Here is a 26,273-nt window from a genome sequence, read left to right on the forward strand (position 1 = left end):
ATGTTTGTATATTTAAAATCTCAATAAAACCTGATTATGGAAAAAAAAAAAGAAAACGCAGCGGCTGCACAGACAAAGTTACATGTTAAAATCTGATGTGTGGGCAGGAGTGTCTTCATTCAGATCCGTGCACCCACTTTTGCTGCCGCTGCTCAAAACAGAGGTTCTGTCTCGACATCCTCTGAATGAGCCCTTTGGGGAATTTATCAAAACTGGAGCAGAAATGATCTGGAGCAGCTGTTTATGACAATCAATTGGCTCATAGCTTTCATTTTCAAAGCTTAACTGAACAAGCAGAGGATAGAAGCTGATTGGCTGCCATGCACACTTGTCCTAGATTCTCTGCTCCAGTTTTGATAAATTCTCCTAACTGTGGCACAGTCATTAAAACATTTGCCCCGTCAAGCCCCTCCCACTGTTGATGCAATTAATCCACACCCACAATACCTACAATTTGGTGCTGGGGGCATCACTATACATCTCTACAACTATTTTTTTCATTGGGGGGAATGCAAACATATGACCATCCCTGGGTGCCAAATGTGCTGGGTACACCACTGGGGACTGAGAATGTACCTAGGTGTCCCGCAGTAGTACAGAGGCCATCAGTTACACAAGATCATTCCCAAGTACACAGATCATTTAGGCTCAAGCTAGGGGATGTCTTTTTAGTATATATTTCTGAAGAACTTCAACATGAGAGGGGGTTAGGGTCACAGGAAACACCAAACCGATCAGTAGCAGCAACAGGAGGACAAACTTCTCTATAATCTTCCAATAGAAGCTCTTCTGGAGGCGACGGGATGGCCAGTGTATCTAGGCTTTAGATAAGTACTAGAATCAGGTTACATGCTAATATATGTAGCACTGCCCTCTAGAGGACTGCTGCATATTACACTTAGGGATTCCCCTGGGTTACCCGTAGCAACTGTTTGCAGAAAACGTAACACTTTAAGTTCTTGGCTCAGTCAAAGATCAGTCCAGGGGTTGTTGTTTTTGGGGTTTTATTTAAATTCGGATGGGAGAAGGGATGAGTGGGATACTCCAACTGTTAACTATTCACAATGCTGAGGACTTTTAACTTGAGAATGCGGCAAGGCCGCTACTTCATCCTGCCACTTGAATGAAGATGAGGTAAGTGTTCCTAAAGTATTTCTCTTCAGGGTACTCCCCTAGTACACCTGTTGTCTCTGGGCTAACTGACACCCATCCACTGACTCTACACTCCAGAGTGGTCCCCTTCCTGGGCAGACCCCTGGGCAAGTTCCTCTGTACTCACGACACTGTTTTTCCAGATTCTTTAATGCCCAAGTCCTGTAGTCAGCTCTCCTGGACCTCTGGGTTCAGACTCACACCCCCGATACACCAGGCCAACTGCCTGTGACCACCACCAACTGTTGCAGAAGAGAAGGCAGCCTCCACCCTCCTTCTGGAACTCGGCTTCCCGCCCAAAGACCTCTACCTCATGTGCCCGTGGCTGTTTATACCCTGTCCCACTCTCTGTGCCAACCCCTCGGACAGTACCAAAAGCCTGTGTGTCATTGGTCAGGTTTCCTCCAGCATCCAACGTGCCTCCCCATTGGATCAGCTGGGGACACTCCCTGAGACCAGACGAATCACACACTGGGCACACTGAGTAGACCTAACTACAAATCCTGCTCCCTGATAAGCAGAGGGCATAAAGATTTTGCCTGCGGCTCTTCTGGTAAGCAGAGAGAACCAAAACTACACTCTCTACCTAGCACCTGACTGGAAGGGTGCTACATATAAAATACAAAATGCAGCGCTTCAAATAAAGTCCACATGTGAGAATTCAAAGAAAATCTAGATAAAAAGTTCAAGTGTGTATGGTTCATATCAAGGTGCTAGAGTAGATCTTCCACCAAAGTGTAAAGTTCACATTAAGGTGCCAAACCCAGTCCTCCTCCGACAATTATGAACACACTGACCCTTACCATAAGAGATGGGCCACAATTTTCATAATGGTCAAATGCTCTATGTGTGATTTAACAGGGATCACACAGCCTCTGATCTTGATCAATCATTCCTGATATAAGCTCATCCGCATCATAGATCTTGACAGATAGGGATCAAAATAAATCAGCAGGAGAGCCTCATGGTGTAGTAGGTTTAAACCACAATTTATTGGCAATAGAATATCACTCACTGAACAAACAGCATGTAACGGCTGTAAGCCGCAATGCTATGGAAATGTTTAATTCCCACAAAATGTCTGACTTCCGTGCGTGGCGACGTTTAGGCGAGCCGGCTCCTCCCAACATGTTTCGTCATATAGATGTCACCAGGGGCATCATATAGAAGTTATCAGGTTACATGTTAAGATTTGGTTTTCAGTTTTAATTTAAGGGTTCAGTTTTGGGGGAAGTAAAGGGTTTTAAGAATGTTAATATTAGGGGTTAAAACCCATCTCTGTTTTTTCTGACCCTTCATCATAAATGTGATTTATTGAATGTTGTTCTACATCTTCCAATTAAATAGTAGAATGTGGTTCCTGGTAGAGTGGCAAACATTGAAATAAATAACAAAAAAAATCTTCGTATATATAGTATATCAATGTTTCACAACCTTTTTTCAGTCAAGTTAAAATTATGGACAATCTCGAGGCACCCCATTCTAAAATGTAAAAAATAGTTCTAATAGTTTTACATAATACATCAACATCCTCAAACGTAGGACACCAAACGTTAAAGGTGATTTATTCTTCCAAATCTAATACACTTTTGCCCACTGATACTGACCAGTAGTCTAGTGCTTCTCTTCTCCCTCAGTGTTTCTCAATCACTCAGCTAATGTGACCCCAGTGCTGACAGAGAGGAGCAGAGGAGGGTCATTGGTTGTAAGGACACTGGCTGCTAGAAGGTCGTAGTGGTGCACACTGAAAACCTGTGGCTTTGTGTAGCTAAAATGCAGGCTTCATCCATCTGCTGGCTTGTATACAATTTTGAGACAATTTTTAGAATATTTTGCAAAGGCACCCCTGAAGAAATCTCAAGGCACCCCAGGGTGCCTGGGCACCCTGGTTGAAAAAGGCTGCAGTATATTAATTGTTTATTTATTCATTTATATGCCTATATACAGCATATATCTCAAATATTTCCATCTATATATAAATAAATTTCAAAAAATTTCCGCGCTAATGTGATAAGTGAAAGAATGATAGATGTCAGCAGCCAACACAAAATCAACCAACAATGACTCAAATTAATAATAAAACGTAAAAGTGTAGCGCTAAAAGTATAAATGAATCACAACAAATGATATATAGTGTCCAAATGAATGAAAAACTAATAATCACAATGATGTGGATATAGGAAAAAGGTAAAAACAAGTGTAGTGTCCAAATGAATAAATCCCAAAGAATGATGTGAAGTCAAATCATGAATCCGCATGCACAATAATCCAAGGAGGGGAGGGTTTTTTCCGTGACACCAAGGGTATGTGAAGGAAAAGGATCACCTCTGTGATGGGGTAAGTAAGGCAGCTTACCAGATTTCTATGGCTGCTCAACTTAATGAGTCAGCCTCTCCCAGCTAATAATCAAGACCACTGAAGAATAGATCTGATGTTGCATGGATACTTATTCACTTCAAATGGACCACCTCTCAATATGCGTGAAGAGATCGGTACAGGGTAAACACTCCTCAATGTTTTTCATCAGTCATAAATGAATATGTAAGGAAAAAGAAAGCGAAGCCTATAGCGTGATCCCGTTTAAAAATTACAATCTTGTTTATTAAAAAATGGTACTCACAATGTAGCATAAATAGACAGGCTTGTCAAATGGTTGTACAAGGGATGGAAGTGCGGCGTCCCGCAGACTGTCCCAAGCAGCAAAAATGGTAGAGGCCGGCGAGAATTTCAAGGGGCGTGTGGACGTTGCGTCTGGAGTCGCCATCTATATATAAACTCAAAAACTTGTATTTATAGCCAAAACTTAAAAAAAAAAAAAAGGGTTGAGTAGGGATAGAGTAAGAAATGGTTAGAACTATCTCTATTTATATTATTTATATTGCTATCTCTGTCCCTACAAAATAGATTCACCATCTCTGTTTCACCTGGTGACCTTTGTCGCCAAGACAGAGAGTGATGGAATTTTAGAGTTGTTACCGAAATTGGAGGTAAGGATAAATCTGCCAGTAAATGACACCTGTTCCAGGATTCCTCCATCCACCTATCTTTTATGGATGAGGGAACTTTTATTGTTTTTCAGCCCACTGGCTGAATAAAAAGAAGATGAAAATTGTGTGGCCAGCTTAAAGCGGAGCTCAACCCTATTTAGCAACTATGGCCCCACTGGTAGCTAATTCCTGTGCCATTAATCTTCAGATTTTTTTTTTCTTGGTTTTGTTTAAATACCTTTTTTTGTTTAAAAATCCCTGCACTTCCGGCCCACCTCACTGCGACGAAGTACGCCATTTCCGCTCTCCCATTGGCTATAGGGATATTCAATCCAGGGATGTCATCAATCCCAGTAATCAATAGGCATCCTCTGCTTCTGGCATTGCATTATTTTTAAAACCGGAAATTACGCAATGACAGTCACTTTCCTTCCTTCTGGGTTGTGTTGATTGACAGGTTGACATAACAACGGGGTGGGAACTTCCGGCGCGGCCATTACTACAGCAACCTCCAATCAACACAATCAGTGCATCACGCTATGTCCCAATGGGGTTGATTTTCCTAAAGGAAAATAGACTGTGCACTTTGCAAAGTGCAGTTGCACTCTCCAAGTGCAGTTGCTCCAGAGCTTAGTAAATGAGCAGACGTTCTGCTGATTTCCATCATCCAATCATGTGCAAGCAAAAAGGCTGTTTTTTTTTATTGTCCTTGCATGTGATTGATTATTCTATGTAAAGTGAACCTTTGCCTAATTAACTAAACTCTGGAGCAACTGCAAAGTGAAATTGTAGGTCTATTTCCCTTAGTAAATCAACCCCAAAGGCTTACACTGTAGTTATTACAGTAAAACGAACACATTTTGTATTTTCTATAGAGGACTTTCAAAATATGTAGATGCTACAACAATCCTGGCTCTAGCCATCAGGTATCAATAGCTCTGATATTTTTTATGTTTGCAACAATGTCTTTCATGGTCTAGGAATGTTTCCTGAAGTATAACATTCAGGTGGAGAAAACAATTAGCTCAACAGTGCCTGCTCCTTGCAGGAACCCCGGTCGCAATGAAAAAAAATATTTCCAATTAAGCTTGACAAGATGACAAAACTTTGTGTGATTGTCAACTAACACAGTGCAGAACAATGTACGGTAAGTCAGTAATAGAAAAAAGATCAGCCGCAAGGAGCTTACAGGAAGCTTACAGCAATACTGGTGTTGACTAGCACTTTGCCCTCTGCTTGCTTTTTTGGCACAACTTTATGATAGAGGTCCTATTTCATAGTCATAGTTGAAAAACCACATATGGGTGAGCTGTAAAATTGTCTGTACCCCACAGACCTTAATAAAGCAGTATCTAATAACTACACTCCTAGATAGAGCTAGCAAGCTGACAGATTACTTTAGTGTCCATGAAGCATGACCAAGATATTGGTAGATAACACTAGACAAGTCTAGTTCCATTATTCTCTCCCACCCCCCATCTATCTTGGAATTTATAGAACCGTGTTGAGGTTTAAATAAAGTTAGTGGAACCCTTCTCAGCACTGGATCGCTGCTGGGAACATCTTTTGGAACGATCTGCACCACTATACCTCTACTGTTTCGGTGCTGAATGAAGAAGCTGTTGCATACACTACATGAGTTTAGGTAAGTATAACCCACTGACACCTATTATTTTTTCCTCCACTGACACAAATGTTTTCTTCTTTCATTGATATCAACTTTTTTTCCACTGACAATGCCCTGGCGTTTCTTTTTGTTGACCTCAGATCACGAGGCATCTGTTCATCCCATTGACCAACAAGGCCTGGGTGTTTTTGTCCACCTGCTGGTCACTGACAAAAAAACTGACAATGGAACGTCCCTTCTCTCACTGACTAGCATTGTAAAGTGTACTAATATAAATATATATATATATATATATATATATATAATTCTGACCACTGCATTCTATAGGCAATGTTGAACATAACAGAGTCCTGAACGATGCACTCTTCACATCTAAGGCAAATGTTATATGATCCTGACCCCTGTAATCTATATGTGAACCCAGATGTGGCTTTTGATCTCTGCTCAGGCTACCCTGGTCCTATTCAGCTGGTTCTGCTTAGGCTGGAAGTGAGCCCGTCCTAACCCAGAGCATACTGTAAAAGCATAGAAAACATTCCAATAACTGCACCCTATGCCAAGTCATGTGTCAAAACAATTAGTAGCAGCCTCAGCTTGCTCTGTCTGGACCACCACAGCCCCAACATATTTTGCCCTGCCCCCGGGGCTTAATCATGGAGATCGCCACTTCCATGATTAAAGTGGTTCTAAAGGCTCAAAGTTTTTTTTTCACCTAAATGCATTCTATGTATAAGAGCCTTTTCACACTGAAGCGCATCTAAACTACCAGTAAAACACTGGGCGCCTTTTAGGCACTTTTCAGATGCTTTTAAAGAGCTTTTTGGGTGCTTTTGAAGAGCTTTTCAGGCGCTTTTGAAGAGCTTTTCAGGCGCTTCCCATTCATTTCAATGAAGATGGACATTATAAAGGTGTTTTTTTAGCCCTCCAAAGATGCTGCTTGCATGATTTTTTGCACTGCCCTGCCAGCGCACCGCCCCAGTGTGAAAGCATTATTTGATTTTAATGGGAATAGGTTTTCATGAGCTTTTTAGGCGCTTTTTAGGCGCTTTTTTTCTCCTCATGTACTAACCCAGCAGCGGTAGCTATTGGCTCTTGCTGCTGTCAATCACAGCAAGTGAGCCAAGGAGGAGAGATGGGGGGCAGGGCCATACCCCACTCCGTGTGTGAATGGAGTCAGTCATAGCAAGTGAGCCAATGAGGAGAGACGGGGGCAGGGCCATACCCCACTCCATGTGTGAACGAACACACGGTGCATAGTTTGGGAGCAAGCCTGCTTAAATGCCCCCATAGCAAGAGGCTTGCTATTGGGGGCACTCGGCGCGAGGGGAGGGGGGCCAAGACCTCTTGCGTTGTACCCAAATGCCATTGGGGAAGAGTATAGGGTTTATGGGGGTACTGATTGGCTTCGATATGACGAGCAGTTTACCCAACGCAAGGCCTTGCGGCCGGGCTTGTGCTGGGATTATAAGGATATTGGGCTTTGGATGAAGCTCATGGCGCAAGCGAAGGGCTTAAGGCCAGCCCTTTCTTGGAGGGGCTGGTGGTTCAGGGTCTGCTGGGCAGTCTGCCACCCATAAAAAAGGATTATGTTGGCAGTTTAACGAGGGGTCATGCCATTTTGGCACAACCTGTCGTTTCCGCCATGAGTGCTCTGGTTGCAGGGGCTCACACAGTTATGCCAAATATGTTTCAGGGAGGGGAAGTCCCAGCCCGGTGAGTCTGTTTTGAAAGGGAAGGACACCAGTAAGCCTTCCCGCGATGTTGTCGTATCTACGTAGATATTCACGGAAGGAGGCAGCAGTTGTCTTGGCTGACGGATTTGCACAGGGTTTTCGCATACCCTGCTCTTTGCCGGTGGCTCAATCTTTGCGGCCTAGGAATTTGAAATTGACGCTTCAGTATCCTCAGGTTGTTATTGCAAAATTGGCTAAGGAGGAGGAACTCGGGAGAATGGACCATTTGACCATCCTCCCATTCTGTTTTTGCATGTGTCTCCCTTGGGGTTGGTGCCCAAAAAGGAGCCCAACAAATTTAGGCTGATACACCATTTGTCGTATGTGAAGGGAGCTTCGGGGAATGACCCCATTTTACCCGACCTGACCTCCGTGTCTTATACCTCTTCCCATTGATACGGCGGTCAGTTGGGTACATCGCTACGGGCGGGGATCGCTGTTGGCAAAGACGGATGTTGAATCTGCCTTTCGTTTGCTGCCGGTCCATCCGGAAAGCCAGCATTTGCTGGGTTGTTTTTGTGGGGGTCAGTTTTCTATGGATCGATGTCTCCCGATGGGATGTTCCATTTCCTGTGCGTACTTTGAGATCTTTAGCACATTTGTAGAATGGATCGTACGGGAGAAAACACAGTTCCGATCGGTGATTCATTATCTAGATGATTTTTTTGTATTGGCCCCCCCCAGATTCCTCAGTGTTGCTACACACTTTGGAATCTATTGCAAAGCAGTTCAGGATTCCTCTGGCGCCAGACAAAACGTAAGGTCCTGCCACGACCATACAATTTTTGGATATTGTGATTGACACGCAAATGATGGAATGTCGCTTGCCGATTAGCAAACTGGAGGATTTGTGGCAGATGGTGCGGCAGGCCAGGTCGGCAAAAAAGGTTAGGCTTAAACAATTGCAGTCTTTATTGGGTAAGCTTAATTTTGCCTGCCGCATTATGCCTATGGGGCATATTTTCTGTCGTCGCCTCAGTACCGCTACGACAGGGGCAACACTACCGCATCACTACATCAGGCTGTCGCGTGCGCACAAGGCCGATCTGGGGGTTTGGGATGAGTTTCTTGCCTCCTATAATTGCAGATCTTTATGGATGGCTCAGATACAGTTGAGGGTGGTGGAGGTTGTGTCCAGCCTGTTGGCATCTTAGCCGTCCGTTGTGCGCTTATTGCGTCACCTTGTTTTGCGTTGTCTAAGTTTGAATTGTTTTGTGCAAACTGTTCATGTCCTGGGTGTGTTAAATTCCATCGCCGATTCTTTGTCTCATTTTCAGTGGGACAGGTTCCGAAGGCTGGCACCGGATGCAGAGCAGCAGAGGGTTCCTTGTCCTGAACGGCTGTGGAAGCTGGCACTGGAGTAGCTGGAGCACTAGTGCTTCGCTCTGTGAGTGAGGTTAAATGGGGGGCGTATTCGTCGGTTCGGGTGAGTGGTCTGCATTGGTATGTTTAGTCAGGGGGGGTGTTTTTCCACTCAGGATCACTTGTCTTTGCTGTTATATTTTACTGGGACAGGATTTACCCGGGGCACGTCAGTGTCGAAGATGAACAGGAGTTTGGCTGCCTTGGCTTTCTTTTTCTGGCTGCGAGGCCTGTGTGATGTGACCAAAGACTTTATGGTAAGACAGACCATGAAGGGATTTTGACGGGGTCATGTGCAGTCGGATACCTGGTGCCTGGCTTCTTTTGATTTACTTCAGCAGCTAGTGAGGGGCGTACACAGGATCTGCTCTTCTGACTATGAGGTGAGGCTGTTTACCGTGGCTTTTGTGTTGGCCTTTTTTGGGGCATTCAGGATTGGGGAGTTGGTAAGCAAGAACAGGCGTGGTGTGGGTGGGCTTCAGTTTGTTACGGTGTCTGACAATTGTGTCCGTCTTTTTATTGGAAAATCAAAACCTATTCAGTTGGGTAGAGGGGTTGCGGTATCATTATTTCAGGGGTTGCCAGAGGCGGTTTGCCCAGTGTTTTTTTCATCTTTAGCTCAGATGAAGCTGTGTGTCACAGCGAAACGCGTCTAGCGATAGGTAGAGCGAGTACCACGTGATCCCCGGCCGGAGGATCGTATGCTGCGGGAGCAGCACACCACCGAGCCGCTCTATGCTTGTTTTACTTTGTTGTTTGTGAGTATAAATCCCCGCCATGTACCCAATAAATGTGTTGTATAAAACAAACTTCACCATGAAAAGCTTCTCTTTTTGAGGATACGGGGGCGATGAATCTTGAGGTTCCAGCTAATACTCCTCACCAATTGAAAAACAGAGTGTAAAGCCTTTATTCCATGCCTGATTAAATCCAGTTGATGGTAAGCAGACATCTTAAGGGGGAAACCCCGCTTATTGCACATTTTGAACACTCAAGCACTTTATGAATATCGGAAAAAGTCACAGCATTCTGGAAAGATTTATTTATGGACAATTATTTATATATTTATCTATTTGGAACACATTGTGTATAAATATTAGATTTTTATGATTGTACACTTCATATTATTCCTTTGAAGATCACCACAGATGTATTAAGTTATTGCACTATTCTATATTTTTTATATATATTTATAGATTTATAATTTTAAAGCAGCGCTGCACTCACATCTCTCAAAGTCAAGTATTGTGGCCACATTTTGTATAACCATATTCAGATAAAAGTCTAGCTATCTCTCACATGATACCTCCTCAAAATTGGAGTTGGCAACAATTCTAGAGATGGCCAATTACCAGCCAAACCTCACCACACATCTTGCTGACATCTTCTGACATCTAAGAGAACTTTTAAAGAAAAACTATGATTTTCAAAGGGAATCTCAAAAGAATAATACATTTGATAAAACGAAACTCATTGCTAATGCTGAAACATTAGCATACTATGAAATGTCAAAAGAAAAGACATTTCAGAGTAATATCTCAAAACAAGGGTTTGATGCTGTGTCGCTGCAAGGAGCGAAACAGGTTATTTATGACTCTAAAGCAAGCCATAGATTATACAATTTTCTTTCCTTCCACAAAGGGGGAAAGGAAAGAAAATTGCTTGATACCCCCATCAACACAGTCATTGTTGATAGGAGAATCACTCCCGCAGTGCTATTGTGTTCTGCCGACAGGGGTGCCTTTCCTGTCACAGAAAATAATGATCACTGCTAGCGGCTAAAGTTGCCAGCAGTGATACCATGTGAAAAATCCGACAGGCTGGTTGTACGGAAGTCGATCAATGGATCAACTTCACTGCAACCAGCCTACCAATAGATGGATCGAATCTCAGCCGGTCCCTGCTGAACCAGCCAAGAATTGATCCATCTATGGCCGGCTTAAGTCACAAACAATGACAGAGATTAGCTATGTCCTAATAGAAAAGTATGTGGGGAGGTGCAGCGTGGTGCAGCGGTAGTAAACACTCAGGGGTTGATTTACTAAAGGCAAAAAGACTGTGCACTTTGCAAAGTGCAGTTGCCCTCTGCAAGAGCAGTTGCTCCAGAGCTTGGTAAATAAGCAGAAGTTCTGCTGACTTTCATCATCCAATCATGTGCGAGCAAAAATGCTATTTTTTTTTTCCTTGCATGTGATTGGGTATTCTTTGCAAATTGAAGCCTTGCCTCATTTACGAAGCTCTGAAGCAACTGCTCTTGCAGAGGGCAACTGCACTTTGCAAAGTGCACAGTATATTTGCCTTTAGTAAATACACCCCTCACATTCCAGTTGCAGAAACAGAGCTTGTATTAACGTTAAAGTTCACAGCAAACCCGGTGGGAAGGCACCCCGATGGGGAACACTTACAGTATGTAACATCAATGTGTAGCATTGGACGTGCCGACAGCATCTGTCTTAAGGAGCGGATTACAGCCTGGCCGGTCCATGCCACAAAGGGGAGGCTTTCAGGAAGGATGGCGTGTCCCTATCCTTTCCCTACTCAACTTGAACCTCTTCCTACTGCTATTCACTGTCCCTGACAGATGGGCGACTTGTCCCTTCACCACCCAAACGCAAAATGCTCATCAATTCCAGGAGCCAGGGTCTTAAATAGACTCTGCCTGACCCAAGATGGCATCCAGAGTCACATAGGGAGGCAGCATCCAACCAGATAGCTTTCCCATTCAACCAGGAAACTGTTATTTTTGACTTCCTCTCCCTCTGCAATGCCGCTAAAGCTAAGCATCACTTGCATTGGAACAAATAGACTGCACCTGCATACAAGTAGAAGGGCAGAACATTTCCATTTGTCTACATATGGTTGCAAGTAACTATTGAACCACATTAAAAACCCAAGGCAATGGTGACCGCCGAGAGTAATGGCTGCATGAGACACCTAATCCTCCAAAAGCAGACCTCAGGCTAATCCCCCAGAGCCGATCCAGCCTTCCAAGGAGCTCCAACCGTCTCCTCCAGTGCCCCAGAACTGACAGCCATGCCCAGATGCCACAGGGAAGCCATATAGCTTCAGAAGCTGCCCAGATTCTTCCCGATGATACAGAAGGGTCTCCTCCAAAATGGCGGAGAGAGATATAATGCGGCGGCCTCGGCCAGACCTCTTGCAGCCACGCGGCTGAATACAGCAGAATACAGTGCCAGCATTCCTCTTAGCCAGGAGATGCAAAATTCAGGCACCTCCACTCCATCTACAGGGAGCCCAGTCAAATCAAGGCCACACAGTGACTCCTGTGAAGAAAATGCCTCTCCAGAACCCTTAATGGAGGTATGCGTGCTAGACACCCCCTTGCCTGACACACCAACTACAGAAGACCCCATAGCCTTTTTCCCTATCCAAGGCCTGCCTGTCTCTGACATCACACTCAAAGACATGCTACTATTTCTCAGAGCCTCACTACAAGCAGGCCTCTTTACCTGTGTACACAAAGTAGCTACAGATGTACGTGACCTAGGAGAAAGCATTAAGTACGTAGAAGATAAAATGGGGGAACTTACTCAGTCATTTAACATCATATAAGACTCACGTACCGGGCCTGAAGAAGACATCTCTTGGATCAAAGATAAAATTGCCGACCTAGAAGATAGATCTTGGCGCAATAATCTTAAAGTCTGTGGTAATCCAGAGACTAAATCTTCCCAACAGTTGGTGCACTTTGTACGTAACTTTTTTCAAAAGGTGATCCCATCGCTCACACACGAGGACTTAACCATTGATAGGATCCACAACATCCCCAAACCATCATTTCTCCCTTCTAATGTACCGTGAGACATCCTCCAATGGATTAATTTCTTCCAAGTAAAGGAGAGACTACTTGCAGCCTTCCACAAAAAAGATCAACTACCTGAGCAAGCCCTGAGTCTCCAAGTACTTCCAGACATCTCAGCACACAAGGAAAAACCTGGATACTGTTACTAAGGCACTGAGGAACCACTCTATCATATACCAATGGAAGTATTCAGCCACATTAATCATCACGCGAGACGGTGCTACCTCCACTTTCTCAACCCCGGAAGATGACCTTAAGCTTCTATGTTCCTGGGACATAATACCTATCCACCAACCTTCTACTGCAGCCAAGACCTCCTTCGCTCCAGTATCGGAAGACTGGCAAGTAGTCTCTAACAGATGCTCCAACAAGAAACGCAACCCCTAAGGCTCTGGGATGTGATCATCTTCTGATCCTTAAGCTACAAACCACATGAGCTCTTGGCTCTTGGAACCTCATCAAAGTTTATTCTCTTTTTCTCTTTCCTCAAATTCAAACCCTGTTCCAACCCCCACTCAGTGTTTTTACTCCCCATTGTTCTTATAGAACTCTCTTTTTACCATTCCTCATGGCTATGCTGTTCACCGTACAACCATGGCCTTACCATGTTGTTTTTTGTTTCCTTTAGTTTATTCGCCTTTCTGTTCTAGTTTCCGCCAAAAGTCTGTGGCATCCCACTCTGATGCATCAGAAAATATATCAACAAACTCGACCAACTGTCACCAACAAACCAGGATGATACTACTCTGCCTCGCAAATCCATGGAGCACCAACTCCGTAGAGATACACGTGAGTCTATATAAACATATATCCACTCCTCAGAAACCTCCATGATGCTACAAATATTGTCAATCAATGCTGTGGCCTTAACCACCCAACAAAGAGGGCATCCCTCTGGCGTGAAATCAGGACCCACAAAGCTGACATTCTAGCAGTTCAAGAGACGCATTTTCAAACTGATGCTGTACCCACCCTCAAACGCAAGGACTTACAACAAATCTACCTCTCCAGCTTTTCAACAAAGAAATAAGGGGTTTTATTAGCAGTCAAGAATACTGTGGCTTTCACCCTACACGCTAAAACCATAGACCCGGATAGCTGCTATATTATTCTACAGTGCAATGTCAACAGCAAACCTTATACTCTAGCAATCATCCATGCTCCCAACACTGACCAACTACGCTTCCTGTGCAAACTGTTCAAAAAGCAGACAATAAACAAATACGAATATCCCATCCTTTGCAGAGACTTTAATCTCACAGTTGACCCCCACCTTAATGCAGCATCTCACAAAAGTGAGTACACTCCTCACATTTTTGTAAATATTTTATTATATCTTTTCATGTAACAACACTGAAGAAATTACACTTTGCTACAGTGTAAAGTAGTGAGTTTACAGCTTGTGTAACAGTGTAAATTTGCTGCCCTCTTAAATTACTCAACACACAGCCATTAATGTCTAAACCACTGGCAGCAAAAGTGAGTACTCCCCTAAGTGAAAAAGTCCAAATTGTGTGGAAAGTGTCAATATTTTGTGTGGCTACCATTATTTTCCAGTACTGCCTTAACTGTCTTGGGCATGGAGTTCACCAGAGCTTCACAGGTTGCCACTGGAGTCCTCTTCTACTCTTCCATAATGACATCAAGGAGCTGGTGGATGTTAAAGACCTTGCAATCCTCCATCTTTCATTTGAGGATGCTCAATAGGGTTTAGGTCTGGAGACATGCTTGGCCAGTCCATCACCTTTACCCTCAGCTTCTTTAGCAAGGCAGTGTCATCTTGGAGGTGTGTTTGGGGTCGTTATCATGTTGGAATACTACCCTGCGGCCCAGTCTCTGAAGAGAGGGGATCATGCTCTGCTTCAGTATGTCACAGTACATGTTGGCATTCATGATTCCCTCAATGAACTGTAGCTCCCCAGTGCCGGCAGCACTCATTTGGCCCGAGACCATGACACTCCCACCGCCATGCTTGACTGTAGACAAGACCCACTTGTCTTTATACTCCTCACCTGGTTGCTGCCACAAACGCTTGACACCATCTGAACCAAATAAATTTATCTTGGTCTCATCAGATCACAAGACATGGTTCCAGTAAACCATGTCCTTAGTCTGCTTGTCTTCAGCAAACTGTTTTCAGGCTTTTTTGTGCATCATCTTTAGAAGAGGCTTCCTTCTGGGCGTCAGCCATGCAGACCAATTTGATGCAGTGTGCGGCGCATGCTCTGAGAACTGACAGGCAGACCCCCCCCACCCCTTCAACTTCTGCAGCAATGCTGGCAGCACTCATACATCTAATTCCCAGACAACCTCTGGATATGACGCTGAGCACATGCACTAAACTTCTTTGGTCAACCATGGTGAGGCCTGTTCTGAGTGGAACCTATCCTGTTAAACCATTGTTTGGTCTTAGCCACCATGCTGCAGCTCAGTTTCAGGGTCTTGACAATCTTATATAGCCTAGGCCATCCTTATGTAGAGCAACAATTCTTTTTTTCAGATCCTCAGAGAGTTCTTTGCCATGATTTGCCATGTTGAACTTCCAGTGACCAGTATGGGAGAGTGAGAGTGATAACACAAAATTTAACACACATGCTCCCCATTCACACCTGTGATCTTTTAACACTAACGAGTCACATGACACCGAGGAGGGAAAAATGACAAATTGAGCCCAATGTGGACATTTTTACTTAGGGGTGTACTCACTTTTGTTGCCAGCAGTTCAGACATTAATGGCCGCGTGTTGAGGTATTTTGAGGGGACAGCAAATGTACACTGTTATACAAGCTGTAGACTCACTACTTTACATTGCAGCAAAGTGTCATTTCTTCAGTGTTGTCACACGAAAATGTATAATAAAATATTTACAAAAATGTGAGGGGTGTACTCACTTTTGTGAGATACTGTATGTCCTCAATGCCCAAAGGCTGAGTGCCCTTACTTTGTGAACTTCTACACAGAGAATACGTGTATGATGTATGGCACTGCTTTCATGCTAGTGAGAAGGACTTTTCGTATTTTTCCCCGAGACACAGGTCTTATTCATGAATTGATTTATTTGTTGTAGATAAGTGGCTTTTGCAACAAGTGTCCTTCGGGGGTCTGATCGTATCATCCATACTAGCACTGTACTTATGTCCTTCTGAGCAAGTATATACCTCCGGGTTACTATCTAAAACTTTCAACATCACAAATGGGACACAAGGCAGCCCGCTTTCCCCTCTGATATTTAACCTGTTAATCGAGCCCTTAGCAGAAGCCATTCGCTCCCACACTACAATCACAGGGTTTATCTTCCAAAATGAATCCCATGTCATCAACCTGTTTGTAGAGGATATCATACTGCTATTAAGTAATCCAAGCCAATCACGTACATCAGCTCCTTGAACTTTTAGGTCGACTCTAATACTATAATGTAAACCACACTAAATATCTCATTCTTAATCTGGGAGTCTGTCCTAATGAACAAAAACAATTGGCACAACAATTTCCCTATATATGGTCTCCCAAGGGAATACCCTATCTTGGTATAACACTTTCCCCTGCAGTCTCAACCCTAGCTTAGGCCAACTTTAGACCCCTGAACAAAACTTAAAGCAGAGCTTTGCAACATATACCAATTCAAACTATCGTGGGCAGGACATCTAGCTGCTTTTAAAATGCTTATACTACCACAAATTTTGTATCTCTTTTGTATCCTCCCTATCCCACTTAAACAATTTGTATTGTCAGCACTATCCTCCCTCCTTAAAAAATTCCTATGGCAGGGGAAAAGGGCAAGATGCGCCTATGCACAACTTATTAAAAACAGAAAAGCAGGTGGAATCGGGTTAATAGACATTAAAGACTACTACCTAGCCTCTCTACTTGACCAACTAAAAATTTGGTTCACCACAGCTCCGGAAGCAAATGGATCTCAATAGAAAAATCGATGACTCCACCTCCACCACCTGCTACTAGCTGATACCTTAAATCCAATCCAGTTAGATTCCTTTCCTACTACAATCAGAGCTTCAATACAAGCATGGAGATCATTGATTTCCTTGTCATTGTCTCTAAAAGAGGGTCACCTACTTAAATTCCTCACCCTTCTACTACCACACCTTAACCCTACCAATTGGTACCAAAGTACGGCCTGGCGTTATTAGACCAACTCTACACAGGACCTAAAATTAAAAATACGCCCACTATACAGCTCAAATATGGGCTCAACACCAATGACCACTTCAAAATGTTCAGTGTAAGACATTTCTTCATAAAATTCCCTGCACCCAAAATGTATTTCGACCCTAAAATTTGGCATTTCTACCAAAAAACCTCCCACAAAATTAAGGGCATCTCACTCCATGCAACCTGCTTCAAAATAAACTGATCTTCACAAAAACTGCCCCCATACTTGCATGGGAAAGGGACCTCCAACAGTCTTACATGGATTCACAATGGATATCTACTTTCCAATATTCACACATCATTTTTCACTGTGTCAATCACTGGGAACTTAAACAAAAAATAACTACTAGATGGTACCTTACTCCTCATTGAATAGCACATATCTCCTCTCCCTAATCCCCCTCCTCTTCCCTATGCTGGAGGAACTGTGGCTAAGAAGGCAACCTACATCACATCTTGTGGACCCGTAAAAGTGTTTGAAGCTTTTGGAGGGTTGTGTTTTAGCTCCTTTCCCAGGTTCCAGCTTTAGTGATAAACCCAGACCCAGCATTAGCACTTTTAAATCTAGGAATAAACGCCTTCCCTATTGCCTTTCGGAAGTTTATAGCATCTATACTACTAGCTGCTAAACTCAATATCACCAGACACTGGAAAAGGGAGTTTGCACCCAACCTATCAGAAGTCATAACCACTATACAAAACCACTACTTTGTTGAAAGACTGCTGGCACTTAAATAGAACTCACTACCCAAGTTCGAAAATGCGTGGCGTCCATGGGTCGAGTGGTATAAGAAATAATCTGTTGACATAAGAAAATTCCTGTTGACATACATATTCTACAACTTTAACAATGTTATCACAGACTAATCCTTGTTCTATATACATATTGCCCTGAGTAGCTACCTATATCTGTTTTTCAATCCTTCCCCCAATCTCCCTTTCCTTTTTTGTTGTTGTTTTTTTTATTTTTTTAAATGATATAATCTTGATAAAAACTTATTGAAATAAAAAAAACCCCAAGGCAATAATCATGAAGTGTCTTGTGTACGTCAGGCCTACAAAAATATGACACTGTAGTGGCTTACAAGCCTGGCAACATGATTCTATTTTTGATACTCAAAAACAGAATATTGTAACTTAGAAACACGTAACTTAGAGACAAGACTGAAAAGACCAAGTGGCCGGTATAGTTTGCAATTTTTTGAGTGAGAAGAGACCTCTATGTATTCCATGCATGTTTAAAACTCACATACTATGTTGGCAGAGTAAAACAATACTTTTTAATTTTCTAATGTTACTGTCAAACTTTCCCCCCTCCTTGGTTGAGGTCATGCCCCTGTTTTCTTGATCTCAGCTAAGTATTGAAAATATTGCCTTTCTGTAGTGTCTCCAAGGGCTTTTTTTTATCTGGAACATGGAGGGACTCTGTACCGCCATCTTCGACAATGACCCTATGCTCATTGACTTGCACTGGTAAACATGAGGAATCAGCAGAGCTGGAGGACCAAACCAGGATAAACTAGCAAGGTCACATGTGGTGGGCAGCATGGGAGCAATATAGAGGGAGGTGAGTGGGGATCAGAGAGAGGAGGATCAGCAAACCAGAGGATTAGCAGAGCTTGGGGTTAATACTGAGTGGGGCATCAGCAGAGTTGTGGGTACTACTGAGCATGGGATCTGCTGAACGTAGGTACTAATAAGCTAGGGATTTGCTGAACAAGAGTACCAATGAGCTGGGGATCTGTTGAGTGGGGGTACTACTGAGCTGGGGTTCTACTGGGCCTCTTTAAAAATAAATCGAAAATCAACACACACATACAGGGCATTTGCCAAGCTTCATTAAAACTTCAAAAAAGCATGTTATGTTCTAGACTGGAGAACTCTGCAGAACAGTCCAAAATCCTAGCAACAGGGATTGCTGACAACTATGTAACAAGTGAGGTTATATAGTGTTAGTTTCAGAGAAACCAGGTTTTGTTAGAGAGTGTGATGAGGAATTAGGGGCCTAAAAAAGGGTTAAAAAGTGTACTGTGAGCATGTGGGTGGGAAAAGGTTACCTTACCAATTAAAGGTTTTTTGGCATAAGTGGTCAATCAGATGGTATGGAGCCCTCTTGTGTTGGTTGTTGTCATAGGGTTCGGTACTCAGAAGAAAGCAATGTTTTTTGGTAAGATTGTTTCCAACTGGTAGGGTGCCAGTGAGAACAAGATTTTGGTGCAGTTAGTGTAATATCTGTTGTGACCAAATACCACCTTTCTGCTAGCTACAAAGAAATGGCCCCTCTCCCTGTTTTTTTTTTTTCTTTTTTTAACAAACATTTTTTATTGAAAGTTTTAGAAAATAAAACAGTACAGAAAGAAAAAGATTAGGCACAGTATATTGACAAACATTGCAATATTAGACCAAGTTTTCATAATGTGCAGAGGGATCCATAGCCAGGTGGTGAATCTGAGCATGCCACCCATAACCCGGACCCCACTGGGTACAAACTGTGTCCAGAGGACCCTGTTTTTAACGCATGCTGTTGGACAGGTTAATTTGGTTGGTAAGCAGACTGGTTGGTGAGTTGAGCTGGGGTTTTTCTCTGGTTTTGTCTTTCTGCTAGCTGGTTAGATTTTCCAGTACAATGTTATTTTGGTCCATTGTTCCTGATATTTAAGTGATGGTTTAAATATTTATAGTTTAATTAAATGGCGGCAGTGGCTAGTTGAACTCAGTGTCATGCAATCTGGTGTTTTATTATGGGAGGTAATTAGGGGCATTATTGATGAAACCCTCAGTCGTGTTATATTGTTTAAGTGCGTGGCTATATATCTTCTGTATCTTAACTGTATCCACATAAAACACTGCAACCGAACATTACGACGAGACTTCTTTTTCTTTAAGTGCTAGAAAATAGCCTGTTATATCAGATACAGCTTCCACTGTTATTCTTGTACTCCAGTCCGAAAAAAAACAAAACAGGAATAGCCCAATAAAAGTTAAAGTAACATAATCAGCTTTTGCTACAATATTCACCTTCAAGCCATTGATTTTCCCAGTACTTTTTCCTGCTGTTAGATACCCTTAGTTTAGTGGCCAGCATAATTCAACCCATGTCAAGAAAACCGAGTTCATACCTGTCCTCAAAGACCCACGCATGCGTGTATAAGTCAGGGCCACTACACGTGAGCTTGAGCATCCATGTTTAAAGCACTGCAAGACTCAAGATCATTGCTATGTAGTCGTCAGTTCCTGTGACCTGTGACCAGACCCTGCCTGTTCTTGTTTTATACCCTGATCTGGGTAGATCAGAGCTCCCGTGCTGAACTCCCATAGGTACCTACTATCCCCCCATACCCACACCAAACTTATAACTATATAATAAACACGCTACTCAAACTTGGAGTAAAAAATGGCAGACATGGCCTTTTATTAAATAACAAAATATAAAACACTGAAATAACAATATAACAATAACCCCGATACTCTTGTTTGTAGGTCCTTGACAGTACCATATAACCAACTTCTGTGTCTGGGTCACCATTTGGCTTAGTCACTTCCCCAGCCGCTAAGCACCGCCTCGGAGACTAACACAGCCGACCTCAGACACCCACCTGTACCAATTAGAGGACGCCATACCTCGGATGGGTCCCCACCATTCTTCCCAAAAAAACAGTTTGATGAACCTCTGTCAAGGACCCCAAACCGCCCCCCTTTAGAAGCAAAAATGACATACCCCCCATAAAAGAGTTCACCCCCACCGAAAAACAAACAATAGGGCGGGAGGGAGGGAGATTCTTCCACGCTTTCTCCTCCGAGATTGACCTGACCCCTCCTACCCTGAAGCTATATTTCAACAGCTCCACCCTCTACCCGGACCACTGACTAATAAGGTAAGTACCCTAACAGACCACCTACTTTTATCCCCCACTTGACCCTTACTGCACGATTCCCCTTTCACCCAGTCATGTATACCCTCTGCTTAGTTCGTTCCTCCTAGCGCCGGGCATGTCTTGATCTGGGTAGATCAGAGCTCCCGTGCTGAACTCCCATAGGTACCTACTATCCCCCCATACCCACACCAAACTTATAACTATATAATAAACCCGCTACTCAAACTTGGAGTAAAAAATGGCCGACATGGCCTTTTATTAAATAACAAAATATAAAACACTGAAATAACAATATAACAATAACCCAGATACTCTTGTTTGTAGGTCCTTGAAAGTACCATATAACCAACTTCTGTGTCTGGGTCACCATTTGGCTTAGTCACTTCCCCAGCCACTAAGCACCGCCTCGGAGACTAACACAGCCGACCTCAGACACCCACCTGTACCAATTAGAGGACGCCATACCTCGGATGGGTCCCCACCATTCTTCCCAAAAAAACTGTTTGATGAACCTGTCAAGGACCTTAAACCGCCACAGCGCCACAAGTGTGACACCTTACACTTGTGCGCCCCTCCACACCCGAAAGGCCCGGTGAATCCCGTCCTGCAAACCCAAAAACCACAAGTCAGTGCCTATGGCATTGAGATGAACCCCATCCCCCCGAAGGAACTGCCACGTATCACTTTCCAGCTCCAAATGCCACACCACCAGGCCACCGTTCCTACTGACAAACCTACCCACCTCCTTGTTTACCTTGATCTAGGCCTTATTAAGCTCGTCGACTGACAGAGCCGACCGCCACGAAGTGCGGGCCACTATGTCAGACCACACTACAAGCATATCCGGGAAGGAAGTGCGAAGTCTCAAAAAATCAAACTTCACATCCCGAATCAGCTCCCGCATGGAGCGGAGGCCCAAATCATTCCCACCCACGTGCAAAACAAGTACATCGGGGGCCCTGTCTAACCTGGCAAAGCGGGAGACTTCCGGCACAACCCTGCTCCACAGCATGCCAGGCACACCTATCCACCTGACCCTGCCATCCTCCCGGGGCAAGCCCAATTGTCTGCCGTTAGGCCTCACCTCCGCCCACCTGGCCCCCCAGAAGACATAAGAATGGCCAAGGATCCAGATCAGGCACTGCAGGACACCTGCAAAAGAAACAAACACAGTGCACCCTCCACCCTTACCACACTTACAAACAACAAACGATACAAGAAAAATTCACAAAGAAACAAACACAGCAAGGCCCCCCTTTACCCGGGGGCTCCTACACCAGATGGGGCCTGACGTAAGATTGAAATCTGCGGGACTCCCACCACCCAATGCGCCTGACCACGTCCTCTCCCAAACCCCAACGGGCTGCCTCCATGGCCGCTCCGATGCGAAAAGAATGCGACGCATATGCCGCCGGGTCGTAGCCCCCGGCCAGCAAACACTTCCTAAAAACGGCCACAAACCTGACATGTCTTTGATAACGCCCACAAGGCGGGGGAAACGCGTCAACGCACTTCCGGGCAGCGGTACGCTACAGCGTCATTTACCATTTCCCTTTCTTCTGATTACATCACTGGGGAGAGAGTGGAGAGGAGCTAATAAGGAGCCAAAAGTAAGAGATTGCAGCCATCCATCCATCCGGGCAAGGGAGATCTTATGTATCCGTGAGGCTGCATTTACCCTTTTCAACCGGAATATCATATTCGCTTAAGGCTCATTCACATCCTAAATTTGGTGAGTGCATCCCCATAGGGGGATTTTCCTTGAAGAGCACTTGGGCACTTTATTTGAATTTTGAGCACCTTTCTGGCACCACAACTTCTTTGGAAGAATATCTGTTTGGACTGCACCTTAAATATATCTTGCACTTTACATATGATTACATTTTGGACACTGGATCATATTTATTGTTGCACTTTATGAATTTATATTTATTGATTTTGTATGCACCTAATTTTTAGAAGAATTTTAATCATTTTCTCACAGTATACTAACCTTTAATTATATAGCACTTATTTATATATTCTACCTGCTAGCGCTGCCTATATGTTTTTCAGTTTTTCCTGGTGTTTTACTTGGTGAGCAGCAGCTTCAGGATATAAAAATATATATATTTTCTACGATTATTTATTCATCACAGCGCGGGTATTAATTTACTGTTTTACACAAATATCAGCAATGTTGCCCCGAAACAGCTCAACCCACTTACCTCTTCCCTGTTGGTCCGTCTTGGACCTACGGAGACGAATCCGAACCGAGGTTGCAGTGCGCACGACATCCTCCAGCAAAAGCCCCCCCAGCTACCCGTGTCGACGGACTAACTAGTTCGCCAATCCGGAAGGCCCCAAATAAAGCCAACAGGAAGGCCGCCCTGAACAGCAAGCCTTCATAAGGCGACGAGCAAATCGTGCTCAGCCTCACCAAAATGACACCCAAGAGCGAAAAGGACGCCGCGTATCGCGGCCCCGGTTAACCTTCTGATACCCCTTCACAGCCTGCCGAACCTGAAAAGCCTTGGTGAAATCCACCCCCCTTTCCAACTTAAACCAAAACGCCAGACCCGCCAGTTTTCTATCCATGGCCACCACCGAAACACTCCGTCCAAAATTCCAACAGACAAAGTAAAGCACCAAAGCGGACACATCCTCCCCCAAGTCCAACCTCCCTACCGCCTCCAGAAAGGAACGCCATTCCGCCCAACTCCTGGCATACGCCTCCCAAGTCGCAGGGCTCAGCGACTGCCGAATCAGACTCGCGGCTACTCCAAGGGGACCCTCCACAAATCCCTCGGACAGGGAATCCCATGTTGCTCCGCCGCCGGCGCCAACACGCGAAACTCGGTCCACTGGAAACGAGACAAAGCATCGGGCACCTTGTTAGAAACACCTGGAATATGCACAGCATAGATAAACACATTGAAACGCAGACACAACAGGACCAGATGACGCAACAGGCTAACCACCGGGGGGGAAGAGGCTGAGATGTTATTGATCGCCTCCACCACACCCATATTATCACAATGAAAATGCACCTTCTTGTTGCCAAAGCCCGCCCCCCACAGGGCCACCGAAACCACGATAGGAAACAACTCCAACAACACCAAGTTACGCAGGAAACCTGCCGCCTCCCATTACTCCGGCCACGGCTCCGCGCTCCACTGACCCTGAAAAAATGCCCCATAACCCGCAGATCCAGCCGCATCCGTAAAGAGGGCCAAGTCCCCGTTACTAAGTGGACCGTCCATCCACAACGAGCAGCCATTATAAGATTCCATAAAAACATCCCAAATTCGCAGATCTGCCCGAAGCTCCCTAGTAAGCCTCACAGAATGCCCGGGGCCCGGACCCCGACGTAGCCGCAGCCAAACGGCGACAAAAAATGCGCCCCATGGGAATTATCCTACAGGCAAAGTTCAACTTACCGAGTAACGACTGCAACTCCTGCAGCGTGATCCTGCGACGACCGCTCGCATTCCTAACCTCCTCCCTCAAAAGCACCAACTTATCCAATGGCAACCTGCATTCCATGGCCTGAGAGTCAATCGTAATGCCCAGGAAAACCAATTCCGTCACAGGCCCCTCTGTCTTGTCAGGAGCCAAAGGAACCCCAAAACAGTCCGCAATGTGTTGCAGCGTCCGCAGGAGGACCGCACAGGTCCTCGAGCCCGAGGGCCCTATGCATAAAAAATCATCCAAATAATGGATGATGGAGCTGACACCCAACACATCCCGAACTACCCACTCCAGAAAGGAAGAAAAGGTTTCAAATAAGGCACACGAAATGGAACAGCCCATCGGCAGGCAGCGATCCACAAAATAGGACCCCTGCCAACGGCACCCCAACAAGTGCATACTATCGAGATGAACCGGCAGTAAGCGAAAGGCCGCCTCCACGTCGGCCTTAGCGCACCCCTGCCATAATTCCGAACCCAAGAAATGGCCGCATCAAACGACGTATAGGTAACCGCACACGCCCGCGGGTCAATACCATCGTTAACTGAGCCACCCCGCGGATGCGAAAGATGGTGAATCAGGCGAAACTTGCCCGGTTCCTTCTTGGGGACCACCCCCAACGGAGAAACCACCAGCCCTGGCAGTGGGGGCGAAGCAAAAGGCCCGCTCATCCTACCCAACGCCACTTCCTTAGCCAGCTTCTCCGCCACCACCTCCGGGTAAAGTCGGGCAGAACGCAAATTGCCCGCTAAGGGCGGAATCACCCCCAATGTACACGGAATGATAAAACCCTCCCGAAAACCCACTTCAAGACGGCCAGCCGCCTCGCGATCGGGGTACCTATTTAAGAATAGGGCCATCCTTGCCACCCTCACCGGATTCATCCCTCTTGCCAGCGACCTCCCTACCGCGCCCTTTTCCCCGCTTGAAACAACGGGACAGGGGATGACCGCCGCCACATCCTGAACATTCGTGTTTAAAATGACAGGAGCCCCCAAACTTGCACGTGCCCTCGTTGAACTGCCAACAGACCCCCTTCCTCTTATCGACCGATGAACCCGAGGTCGAAGTGCCGCCGGCCCCCCCTGGAAAAAACTGACTCCCCACCCGGGCCGTCGTCATCAACTTCATCCAAAGGCTGATATCCTTATGATCCCACCGGATGGAGGGCCTAACCGCCTTACGCTGCCGAAATTGCTCATCGTAACGCAACCATGCCACCCCTCCGTACACACGGTGGGCTTCCCCAATCGAATCGAGGTAACAGAACAATGCCGAGCAATTCTCGGGCGCCTTCATTCCAATGACGCTTGCCAAAATCGCAAAAGCCTGCAACCAATTGGCAAACGTACGCGGGATCAGGCGATACCGCCGCTTCTCCTCCTCTTCCTTCTTGCTCTCGTCCGGCTTCACCCTATCCAAGTTAAACTTCTCCAACGGGAGAAGGGAAAAAATTTCGACATAGTCACCTTTCCAGATCTTGTCGCGAACTTCGGGCTTAAGGTGAGCCCCCAATGGTCCCTCGAAGCACACGTACACCTCGCACTTCGCCGAGTCCGCCAAACTTACCTTGTCACCTTCCTTGGACCCCACCACGGTCTTGTCTGCAGCAGCCGCAACCAGAGCCAGCGACGCCTCCTCCATCTGCGTGCCCGCCATCGTCACCCCTGCCTGGGCTCCCGCCACAGCCGACCCTTGACCCAAATGGGAGCCCCCCACCGCCACCCCGTGTCCCTGAGGGGCCCACGCCGTCACCGGGGGAGGGGCCGCCAGAGCACTAGCCTCCAGCCGCCACAGCAAGTCCCGCAGGCTCCCTTACACCTCCAAACCAACGTGGGTGGAAACATCCCCCTCAACACCCGGGACCAACCCCCCAACCCCCCGGGCCAGACAAGACATCACAGAAGAAGACAGCACAGACACAGAGCACTCACCAGGCTGCCCAGGGCTGGAAGGCCCCCCAGCCGCCACTCCGGCATCCCCCGCCGCGCCAGGAACAGCATCCGCCACTTCTCCCTCCTCCGAGCTGCTGACCTCTCCTTCCGAGCGGACGACCTCAGGACCGTGGACCGGAACCTCCGCCGACGCTGACTT

The 26,273-nt window shown here is 45.4% G+C and overlaps 1 pseudogene across 1 annotated transcript; it reads right to left on the reverse strand.

Annotated features, from left to right (window-relative positions):
• Window positions 1-23,485: 23,485 nt before the first annotated feature.
• On the reverse strand, window positions 23,486-25,838 carry LOC309554667 (annotated as a pseudogene). Its single transcript has 2 exons — window positions 25,532-25,838; window positions 23,486-24,400 (listed from the first exon to the last, which is right to left on the reverse strand). The product of its transcript is annotated as an uncharacterized misc_RNA (transcript).
• Between the last annotated feature and the right edge of the window lie 435 nt (window positions 25,839-26,273).

This window comes from Pelophylax lessonae (assembly GCF_965119305.1).
Source record: "Pelophylax lessonae genome assembly, chromosome: 4".
Classification (NCBI taxonomy): Eukaryota; Metazoa; Chordata; class Amphibia; order Anura; family Ranidae; genus Pelophylax; species Pelophylax lessonae.